At 36.7% G+C, this 12,261-nt stretch overlaps 1 protein-coding gene across 3 annotated transcripts in view; it reads left to right on the top strand.

Annotated features, from left to right (window-relative positions):
* Ae2 (anion exchange protein Ae2) overlaps nucleotides 1–12,261 on the top strand; it is an 834,322-nt gene that overhangs the window by 57,474 nt on the left and 764,587 nt on the right. The window lies entirely within an intron of this gene.

Here is a 12,261-nt window from a genome sequence, read left to right as displayed (position 1 = left end):
GCCCCCGTTCGTCAAGGGTCAGCTGTAGTTACAATAATAGAATGTAAAGGGAGGATAGAAGGAACGGGACAAGAGATGGGTTTGCTGATGATAGCTAAAGAATTATAACCCACAAAATTAGAAGTTAAAGAGGATTTTTAGGTCTGAGGGAGATGGTTCATTTGAGACTGTCTGGTGTGAGATAGAGGCAAATAGGACAAAATACGTTGTTGGGTGCTGCTATAGACCAGGGGTTCACAGGAAGACGTAGATGCTATGTGTCGGCAGATTAGCACAATGAGTGTAGGCCGAACAATTATTATGGGAGATTTTAGCAATGGGGTGGAAGTGGGATTTATACAGTTGCTCAGGGATCATTACATATAACATGTTATAGATGTTGGATCTGATAATGGCATCAGAAGATGAATCCATAACCAAGGTAAACACTCTCCCTCCAATTGGGGAGCATGGGCATGACGTCGTGTTCTGGGAAGTTGCCAGAGATGTGGAGTTCTCTGCCAAGAAGGGGTTTATGTTCAACTATAAGACTGGTGATTATGAGAGACTCGGGAGTGATCTTGGGCCAGTGCCATGGCTTGAGAAGCTACAAGGAAAGAATTTCAGTACTGCATGGCGAGTGGTCAGAGATTGCTTGAGAATAGCAGAATCAGACTGCTTATCCAAGGTTAGGAGGATAAACCAAGTTGCAATTCAGTGGTGAATAGGGATATAAAGCAAGAGCTACAAAGAAAAGAAAACATCGTGGAGGAAATATAAAGAAAAGAGTGATCAGCATACTCATGAGCAATACAAAGTGCAAGCAAGAAGGGTGACTAGTAATGGTAAGGAAATCCAAATCAGACGGAGAGAATTAGCCAAACAGGCCAAAGTAAACCCCAAAGAGTTTTTTATTAGGTAGCAAGTAAGAGGGAAAATGACTATGGTAGCACAACTTTAAACGACGCTTGTGACAGGAAGGTGACTGAACCAAAAGAAACAGTTGAGTTGCTGAGTGATCATTTTGCAAAGGTGTATCATCCAGATGGAGATGATGCACCTTTACTACGAGTTGCCCCTGTCATGAAAGGTTTGCTTACGCTTGGATCCGCCGAAACTTTTATAGTTTCCATATTCGGCACGAAACTCTTGTGGTTTCTCTTTCGGCTCTGAAATAATGTTGGATTCAATATCTACTTAATTTGAATAACCTTGGTTGAGCCTATTTTACTGCAATTTAGCATTTAGAACTGTATGAAACGTATTTATTTATATCTTGTAACTCCGCTCTCACTGAGCGAAATGAAATGAAATTTGAGGTTTCCGATGTGCACAACAAAATTTGTACGAGAATCAATTTCGATTTAATGTTTATTGGCCAAAGGTTATTCGAAATGGTATATTGATGGCTTATCGTTTCTGTCGAATTTAATGAACTTTAATACGCACGAAATGCATTAAAATTTGTTTTCAGTTTTGGTTGCAATCGATCGTATTTGCGGCGGAAAAACGAAATAATATCTAAGAGTAATAAATTAAAGATGCCAGAATATAATTTATTGGTATCTTTTAATTTATAGTATAACCAAGTGGCAAAACTTCCAACCATCTAAGAGTAATATTCCGACAAGGACGTGTGTGTGCGCACGCACGCGAAACACAATTATACACGTAAGGAAGCGATCGTAAACACGACGCAAGTGCGTTTTGTGATATACAGTAATCCCTCGATTAGTGCGTCATTTTTTTTTTCGATATCCAAATTCGATTAGTGCTCCTATATGCATCTTAAAAATAAATGTTACAGATTTCAAAAATTTTCGATCTATACATTTTTATGGCTAACTATTTTAAAAAATCACTCACCAGAATGAAACAATTTAGTTACCAATTTAAAACATTTGCAAAGTTATTTTTAATGGCCTACTACACTACTTCCATGTACACTATGTTCAAAAATTTACCGCCAATATTTATGTCATCTGCTATAGTACGCCCACAGATTCGAGACCCTTCGACACTTCTGCGCATGTCACAAAAAGGAGAATTCATTCTGATAATAGGGTAATCCGTCTTCTGGGATGAGTTGTTTATTATTACAGGTCGGAAAATTAACTTCTCTTTTATGATCATTGTAGTTTTTAAAGTGGTAACTATTTTTGCTTAACAACAGTTGGAAAATTTTATCTATAAAGCACGTGATTTCGCGTGTTGGCCACCGATTCGTCCGTCCTTCGTTTCTTTCTCCCCTTCAGCATGAATCGACTGTTCTTGGCACGAAGACAAGCGAAGCTGTACAAAAGTGCGGATGTACTATAATTACATAGGGCTTTGGTGGTCGTATCTCGTGCCTCCTTTGCAATGTTATATGAGTGTGTTTTCCTTTTTTTATTTTAAAGTATTTTCCCAAGCTTTAATAATGAGTAAAAGAATTAGTGAGCAAAAAAGCGGATGTGTGAAAAAGATTCGATGATGAAGAAAGAAGCAGTAAAATTTGCAGAACAGTAGAAGAGGCAATAGGGCCATACCGTGGGTTGTATGAAAAAAAGAAACAAAATGCTCGCCAAACTACGTTAGCTCAATTCTTTGTTAAGAAGTAGAATAATAAAATTTATATTCTGAATATGTTTTATTGTCTTTCAGCTTCATGGTTTTCCTTCAATTAGGCACTGAGACATACCTTAATTCTTTTATAAAAAAAAAAAAAAAAAAAATAAGGTTCAAAAAAGAAATTTGAGGAACGAATTATACTGTTTCCCATAGTTTATTTTATTCGCTGGCAAATTTGGTTTAGGACTCGGGAATGTGGAGGAAAAAAGATGTTTTGTGTTGAGAACAGTTGCTTTCAACAACATTAAAGAAGATTGTACACGTGGATTTTACTTACTGGAGCATACAGAAATCAGATAGATATTGTTGCCCTCAGAAGGTGGAGGAGTGCTATCCAAGCAGCAAAAACACTACCTGGTTCAGACTGTCGGATAGATCATGAATTATTGACAGCTGAAGTTAAATTGAAATTAATGACTAAGAGAAACAAAAAGACAGTATCAGATTTGATTTAAATCCTATAAATGAAGCATTTAAAGTAATAGTCGGAAAAAATAAGTTTGGAGAAGACAGGAAGAGAATTGGAAGAACTATGCGAAGAAACAATGTTCAGTCATAGAAGCAGCAAAGAAGACTAAATAAAGCAACAAGAAAGAAAGATTGCAAATGGTTGTCAGAATAAGCTACTTAAATAGCAGAAAAAAGAAGAACAATGAAGTTCAAAGAAAGGGTTAGACAACTGAGTGCAGATTTCCAAAGACAGGCCAGGAAAGATAAGGAAAAACATCTAAACAAAAGGTGCAAGGTAATTGAAGGAAACAATATTATTGGTAGAACAAGAGATCTGTTTAGAAAAATAAAGGATGTTATGGGGAAGTTTATCCCTAGATTAGGGGTCGTAAAAAAGTAATGCAGATAAATGTCTGATGGAAGAAGCAGCAGCGAAAAAAAAGATGGAAAGAGTATGTAGAAGATTTTGTACAAGAAAAATAGTAATATTGAAGGAGAATTTGTTGAGGACACCATGAAAATGGAAAGTGAAGTGATTGGAATGGAACAGCTGCCAAAAAGAAAAGCTCCTGGAGCTGAAGGTGTGTCAGTGGAATTATTGGGAGTACCTGGGGATGAAGTAGTTCAATATATTGACTGAAATTTGTCTACAGGTTTGGAAGAAAATATACTGGCCTAGATATTGGAAAACATCGGTATTCATCCTCATTAAAAAAAAAGACAAAAAAAAGATCAAATTCCAGAGATTGTGTGAAATGTAGGACCATCTTTAATTCCATCTCTTTAATTTCACATGGGCTGTCACAGTGCATCGGGGCGGCCCCTCATTGGTGAATGAGAGGGGTGATCGGTGGCACTATTTTGTAGGCCTGCCGGCTAAGTCCATGGAACTTGCTAACCAACGATAGCTGCGGTCCTCCATTCATATTGGGGGCTGGATGGTTCTGGCGGCCCATTCCGTAAAAAATGCTGCTGTGTAAAGCATCATGTCTGAACAGAAAAGAATTAAAGCCCGGGTAGACTCGATATGCCCGGAACGATGGTGGCAGAGTGATATAGCAGGCCCTGGGGTATCGTCAGACCATGACTGCTATAAAGAAATTCAACGCACAAATTGCTTGAATTTTGCTACTTGGAATGTAAGAAGATTGAATAAATGTGGGAAATTGGCTAATGTGATGAGAGAGATGGAGAGATGAATATTAGTATACTAGGAATAAGTGTTCTTCTATCTGATGATCATTTGGAAAGCATCATCAGATTTTGAGTCGAAACTTCCAAATGGCAAGATATATAAAATATATACGTCAGGTGGTGAAATATCAAGAAGAGGTGTAGCGTTTATTGTAGAGAAGAAAACTAATAAAAACCTTATCCATATAATCAAAAAATCAGGTAGAGTAATCTCGATTCTAGTGAAATCGAAACCTAGAGATATGCTAATCGTTCACATATATGCTCCTACAGAACAGAATGAGGAAGCAGAAACAGATATCATGTATGATGAAATAGAAGGGTGTATAAAAGAAGCTGGAGGCAAGACAGATTGAGTTATTTGTGCTATGGGTGACTGGAACGCAAAAGTTGGATCAGAGAGAACATCTACACACGTGGATACTCCGTTTGGAATTCGGAATGAGAGAGGACAAAAGCTGATTGATTTCTGTAACAAGCACAGTCTTATCATAACTAACACTTATTTTGAGCAAAAACCAACAGCACGATACACATGGGAAAGTCCGGATGGAAGATACAAAAATCAGTTAGACTATATTGTAGTCAGTAAATTACTTCAATGGAATACGGAACTCAAAGGTGATGCCAAGTGCTGACTGTGGATCTGATCATAGACTGGTGTTAATGAAGATGAATATTCGCCTGAAAACAGCAAAATGTAAAAGAAGTCAACCCCTAAAATGGGATCTGCAAATGGTACAAAATCCAATAATAAAATCAAAATTCAATGAAAATATTTCAGAACTGCTGCCTGCACAGTTGCAAAACGAAAATGAACCCTCTCAGTGGAATGAACTACAAGCAGTTATCATAACATCTGCTAAAAACCACATCAATAAACAGGACAAAAGAAAGAAAGAACCATGGATAACTCAAGAGATAATCAACCTTATTGATGAAAGAAGAACATGGAAAAGAGGAGTAAATGAAGAAGAAAGGTTAAGATATAAAATTTTGGATAAAAGAATCAAACTGTTATGTAAAAGATTGAAAGAAAAGTGGATAAATAGGCAGTGAACTGAGATAGAAGAATTACAAAATAAGAACAAAACCAGAGAAGCGGTCCTGAAAGTGAAAGAACTTAATGGAAAAGCAAAACGTACACAGTCTAATAACATCAAGGACAAAGATGGACACATACTCATTGATAAGGAAAAGATAAATGGAAGAGTACTTATCTGACCTCTATGATGATGATAATGGTAACATGATTTATACACTTATATTGTATAAGTCATGTTACCATATTACCCAGGTAATTGTATTGTTTTATAGATGTCCTGAATGGACATCTATAAAACAATACAATTACCTGATGTGTTTACAACATCTATCTGCATACCAATTCCAAAGAAACATAATGCACAAAATTGCGAAGATTACAGAAATGTGAGCCTAATATCCCATGCATCTAAAATTATTTCAACCATTGTTAACAAACAAATTGAATGAGCCCAAAGTGGTGAATTGAGTGAATGAACAGCAGAAAGGCTTCAGAAGAGGAATGGGAACCATTAATGCTCTCCTGGAACTAAACATACTAATAGAAAGATCACGTGAAAGAAATGGGAACATTTACATATGCTTCATAGACTTTCAGAAGGCTTTTGACCGGGTAAAACATAATAAAATGTTCAATAAATTAGACATTGAAGATCATGTACTTGAGATTATAAAAGAGGATTTATTACCAAACAGAAAATGCATCTATTTAACGATGAGACTTCTGTAGTGAAAATAAAAAGAGGAGTTAGACAAGGCTGTATCCTTTCACCAAATCTATTTAATATCTATAGTGAGACAGTGATGAAAAAGATTGAAAAACAAAAAAATAGGAATTAGTATCAATGACATAAAATACAACAATCTTAGATTATGCCGATGATACCATTCTAATAGATAGCAGAAAGACCAATAAGATTTTAGAGACAGAATGCTCCTTGGAGGCGATGATCGCTAAACAGAAGTTGATGTACTTTGGCCATATTATTCGAGCTGATGAATCATTGGAAAAGGCAGTTATGTTGGGGAAGATTGAGGAAATGAGAAGAAGAGGAAGACCACAAAACAGTTTAATGGAAAAACATAAAAACTTACTAACTTGATCTTACAATTACTGAAAGAAAGGCCGAGTGGGATGGAGAGCTTTTGTTCACAGGATCACCAAGAGTCGAAATCGACTGGATGGCACATAACAGCAATAGTCTAATGGAAATAGAGCTTCCCTTATATATTTAACCCGTAAAGTTAGAAATTATTTCCTTCCTAATCAAATTTAACATTAGAAGGAATACTGGGGGAAAAAAAAAAAAACTTTAAATGCGGTTGTAAAAGAAATATCTCACTCGTGGCCTATATATATATATATAGGGATTTCTCCACCACTTTCATTGGTCATTCTTAAATTGCCAAGGTATTTGATTTTTAGCACCGGTCTGGCCTAGATGATAATGGATAGAGATGGTCCCTTTCATCGTTGGAGGCAAAAGAATAAAGGAGTTATCATCCAAGTTGGGTAAGACTATTTAGAGGAGTGTGGAGCAAGATTTCTCTTAACGAATGCACTATCTATCTTCCATCTGATTCAGACGGATTGGGTCTCCTCCTAGTGCGGAGTCACGGCGAAATAATGCAGCCGGCATGCCACTCCTCTGCTGCATCCATCTTGGAGGTATTCATGGCTGTAGTCCGTGTGAGTTCACCGGGACTGTTTGCGGGATGAAAAACCCCAGATAAATTAGGGAAAAAACTCTGCTGTCCACGCCCAAGACCGGCTAATTTGGCCATGGCAGAGGAAGATCCTTAATCCTCTGACGTCGTCGACGGGAATCGAACCTAGGACACTCCTTCCCCAGGCATATGGTTGCGAAGCGCACCGACAACGAGTGCACTGATAATGAATAAATATAGAGATCCTAGACATAGTGTGGCTTAGACTATTTTGGATAACAATAAATCTGGGAATGCGCTTTATAATTACCCCATTAATAACAATAACTGCGGTTTTATGACATTATATTCCTTAAAGGGATAAAAATCCTATGTTTTTATATAGCCAGTAAGTGAAACTCAAGATCGAGAACTACGATCTATGAGTTTCAATGCCGAAAAACTATCGGCGAAGGCAATTCGAAGCAAAGGTGGAGCAAGCTCCCTCACTATTCTTGATATTATGTCATTAAAATGAAAAGTCGTTTGGCTTCTCATTTTAATGACATTATATTCCTTTCACTTGCTTTTTATAATGTAGGCCAATGTTTTTTTAAATTGTATTCCGCGGAATTTGTAGGGATTCTGTAACATACAGACATAACTTTTAGTTTCTGGGAGAGAAAATATACCTTTAGCATGACTCTGGAAATACTAATTTTTTGTAAATTGACTTATTACAAATAATTAACATAACTATAAATATTGTGCTTGTGAATTCGTTGTAATTATTCCTTATCGATAATTTTATATGAAAATATTGATTCAGAGAAGAAGATATGTATTTTTATATAGGGTTGCGCATTCTCAAAAACTTTTAAGAAACACTGATGTTGACCATAATTCGGTAACAGAAGTAATGTGACGATAGATATTCCACGTCTGGTAATTTGTGGCATGACAACGATACACATCGCAGTATCAATGAATTTTAAATGCTGAAAACAGTTGAATTATGTTTCATTTTAGTTTACTTTATACAATATTAACGCCGCTTTGTCAGAAATTACATCCTTTAACATGTTCATTGCCAATTACGCGATATCGCGCGATGCGAGTCTCACCAAACGGCCGATCACGCGTTATCGCGTGGACGTCGCTAACTAAATAAAAAATAAAAAAAAAAATGGCACCACACGAAATTCCAGTTTCCAGCTTGGCAATGAAAGTGTTAACAGAAATGAATAACAAAAAATGTCTTATACCATAGGAGAGAATAAATGACTACTATTCGGGTTTTTTTTTTTTTTTTGGTCAAATATTTATTTTAAAACAAAGTTAAACCAACTAGTTTCACCAACTGTGGCTGTTGGCTTTATCAGGGTAAAAGATGTATAAAAAGTTTTTTTTTTTTTTTTTTTTTAAATAGTAAGAACACTTACATGCTAAAAACTGTTAACACTGAAACCATAAAATAAACCGAATACAATTTTATTATTTTATAAAAGCAGATGAACGCGTACATCAAGCGCATGGAGCGTGTATGATCTGCTACTTGTTGTGTAGGAACGATTTGTAGTTGGCGGCAAAATTCAGTTCTGGCATGTTGAAAGACCTAATAAGGGTCTTCCAGATCTCGGGCAGAATCAGTCCTTGGTTTCTATTAAGGTTTTGTTCTGAGCGGAGAACAGCTGTGGGTTTAATAATTCGGGAGCGGAAGTCCTTCTCTAAGTAGGGCATTACGCTTTTATCCCATTCTATAATGTGATTAGTCCTAGCAAAATGAAAGACTAACCCCGATTTGTCTTCTCTATTATTATTGACGTCTCCTATGTGCTCCTTATTCCTGATTTCAAACTTCTTGAAGTCTGACCAATATACTTCAAGCTGCACGAGCAAGGTATGTTGTAAACTCCGGCATATTTAAAAATGGACGACTCTTTTGGAGATCGTAAAAATTGGAGATTGGTCTGCAGGTTTAAAAGCCACTCGTATACCATGTGGCTTGAGGAGTCTGACAACCTTATTAGAAATTGTCCCTACAAACGGAATCCCAATGGTAGAATTATAATGTATATCTTCATCTAATAAGGTTGCCAGACTCCTGCAAAAATAGCAGCATGTTGTTCAGTTTGTTTAAATCACTGTCTACATTTGAGACTGGACCTTGATCTCTAATATTATTACTTTGAAATTATTCTTTCAAACCTTGCAGACGTTTTCGTTTCCTTGTTCTAATTTCTTATATTTATTGGAATATCACTTTTGTTGCATTATTTTAGAAGACTCTCTTTCGATTTTGAAAAAAAAAAAATTCTCTAAAATTTTTAAAATTATTTTTTAAACTCTTAAAAGTGAGATGGCCAAACTTAGATCTGTTGTTCGAGTTTTTTGTAAGCTTTTGCTAACATTATTAACAGCAAGCAACAGTCATACTGAATAATTCAGGTGAGTGCACATTCAAAATTAATTTAATTTTCTTCCCAAGGCCACAATTCGTTCTTTAATTGAGGATCTTTTGTTTCGCTTAACTATTTTGATGCATCGTGTATCATTCCTGGGGTCTGAACAGTGGGGAGGAGAGTGAATGTTTATTATTATTATTATTTGACACCTCCAGGGAGTCCAAAGACTCATCTACAACTCTGGCTCCACCACTCAATCCACCAACTGACCGCAACTACATCAATGCCATCTACCGCCGACCACCCACTAGTATTTCCACAGACAATCGCAAACATCCATGCCCACGGCGGGATTCGAACCCGCAGCCTTTTGACTGGAGAGCGGATATACTAACCACTCGGCCAGCCAGGCCGGCGGAGTTGTTAACACTTAGCACACGGATGTTTACGATTATGCGTCACGAAATCGTAAACATCCTCCCCTTACTTCCTCCTGTCACTCGGGATCCCGAGTGACAGGAAGAAGTGCCCGCGTGTTCTTGTCACTCTGAGTAGGCGTATCGTCGCAACCCACGTGAATGCACGACTGGCAGAATGAGATGTATTCGCACTTTCCAGTTGTCATTTCTTTATTCCATACAAGATAAGGTGATATTCGGGAGGTCGTTCTTGATAATTCTTTTATGATTTGATTCTGAATATTTCATCTCTTATTTAATAAATTTATTTTCAGTTCGATGTGCGCGACCCCCTTTTGTTTCAGGACTAAGATTTATAGTAGTTTCCTGGAAGGACTCTTCTTTTCTCCTGGAAACCAGAGATCTTCCCCTCTCTGAGCTCGTAAAGCGGCTGAAGAATGATAAATGCATTCAAAGGGCGGAGTGATAGGAAATTGTGGAGCGACCCTTCGTAACCAATCCTCGCCCTATGGACGTGCTTCCATAGGCTGAGGATTAGTGCAGTAGCAATAATGTAATACGGCCAGGTCTCCATATTCGTGGTGGTTACGTATCAACACTTCCCATGAAAATCCGTGCTCTCTCTCCCAAATAGCTCCAGATGCTTTCCCCGTATTCGTAAACACTTGCGTAACCATTCACAATTAACAGTTTAGACTCGTGTTTCGAAAATACTGTATCTCAATTTTGTTACATTGTTATGGGCAAGGCATGCACTACGGTATTCACCACAGGATTGGTATTCCTCAGTAGTTGGGGTCTGTTCGACGGCTATTCCAGAATAATGCTGCGTCGGCAGGGGCGGCTCGTGCATAGGCACTGCGGAACTGCAGCACCCCCAATTTTCCTCGATTTTTAAATATATTTATTTATATTTGCTTGTAATATTTAAGTTTGTCATCAAAAATCCTATACAATTCTCTTATTTTGTATAAAAAATAATAAAAATCCATCTTGTAGCACTTAGGAGGGCGAAGGAGCACTGTGTTTTCCACAGTGTCATATTGCTATGTGCGCAAGCACATGCACGTCATATTGAGATGCGAGCTATTAACGTAATGCGACACTGTCCGTCGCTTAGTTCCACTGTTGTTTATATGCAGTTTGCGCCAATAGTAGAGTTTTCGTAGTGTTTCGTGTTTACCCCGTCTCTTTAAATATTTGAACATTACAATTAAAGACATAACATTTGTTATAGTTTTTATTTCAGAACATTATTGGGGTTATGATAATGGATTTTATTTTTAAGTAATTTTGAATTATACTAGTAAAATTTTGTAAGCTTCCTATAATATAATAGTACAAAATGTTGAACAATCATATGTGTAACCTAAGAGTAACAGCTCATCCACGTTACGATATGCATAAAGTTACAAAAATTTATGTAATTCATTTTCATTATATACACATATGTACATTCATATAATATACATATTACATATTATTATAATATAATTAAATAATAAAATCCGGTGACATGCTAATATGTACAAAGAAAGTTGCATAACAATTAATTAGGAACAAAAATAAAGTAGTTGAATAGCATAAAAATGTTTAGATTTTACACGACTGGATTTTTGAATACAAATATGCTAAAAACCAATAATTTATACAATTAATTTGAATAGAGCTTCCTCATTTCTGTGGGAAAATAAATACGCTTTGATTAGAGTTTTGCATTTGTTTGGGTTAGTTTCATTTCTTATTGTTAAAGGTCGTGTGTTGAATGCTTTTGGCGCTAAATAAGTATAAAGTTTGTGTGTTGCTTCTTTATTTGCATTTGGAACTAAATATTTTAGGCCCTTATGTCTACTAAGGAAAGTATCTTGTTTGATATTTACGTATTCGTTGTCGTTTTTTTATGAATAGCAGTACCCTATAGACGTATAAATATCTAAGGGATAGTATGTTTAGTATGTTGGACCTGGGTAGTGGACGAGTTGGTCAGCGTATTTATATTTGTGTTTACGATGTTTTCTTCAGGATTATCAGAGTGATTGGTGTTGTAAATTAGTGATTGATTGAAGATGAAAAGACTCATCTGATCACTGATAGTGGAGCACAAGGTAAGACTGACTTTTGATTTTTGATGCAAATTAATTTGCTATTGCTTCGCGTATTTAGCCAACGCTTGGTATTGCTGGCAGTCCTCTGTGGCTGCGGGATTTTCTACAGAATTTCTGCTGGCAGATCTCTTGACCTGCTGGATTTCTTCTTGCGCTCACATGCAATTAAATCGATATGAGCGTGCCTGACCTAGACGCCGTCACTGATTTGCTCGACGAAGAGCCGGCTCTTATACTCATTAATAAATTTCAAAAGAAGTTCAAGCTGAAATGGTCTACTAGTATGATCGACCCCGACATCATTATCGAGTCACTCGACAAAGGGCTAGCACTCACTTTTGTTAAAAAGCTTCTCAAAAAATTTGAACGAGAATGGCCCGGCTACTTAAACTTATATTCTTCATCCGA

Source organism: Typopeltis vanoorti, chromosome 15 (assembly GCF_054136105.1).
Source record: "Typopeltis vanoorti isolate ZY-2024b chromosome 15, IOZ_Tvanoo_1.0, whole genome shotgun sequence".
NCBI classification, from domain to species: Eukaryota; Metazoa; Arthropoda; class Arachnida; order Uropygi; family Thelyphonidae; genus Typopeltis; species Typopeltis vanoorti.
The sequence above is the reverse complement of the archived record's forward strand: the minus strand, read 5'-3'. Positions and strand labels throughout refer to the sequence as shown.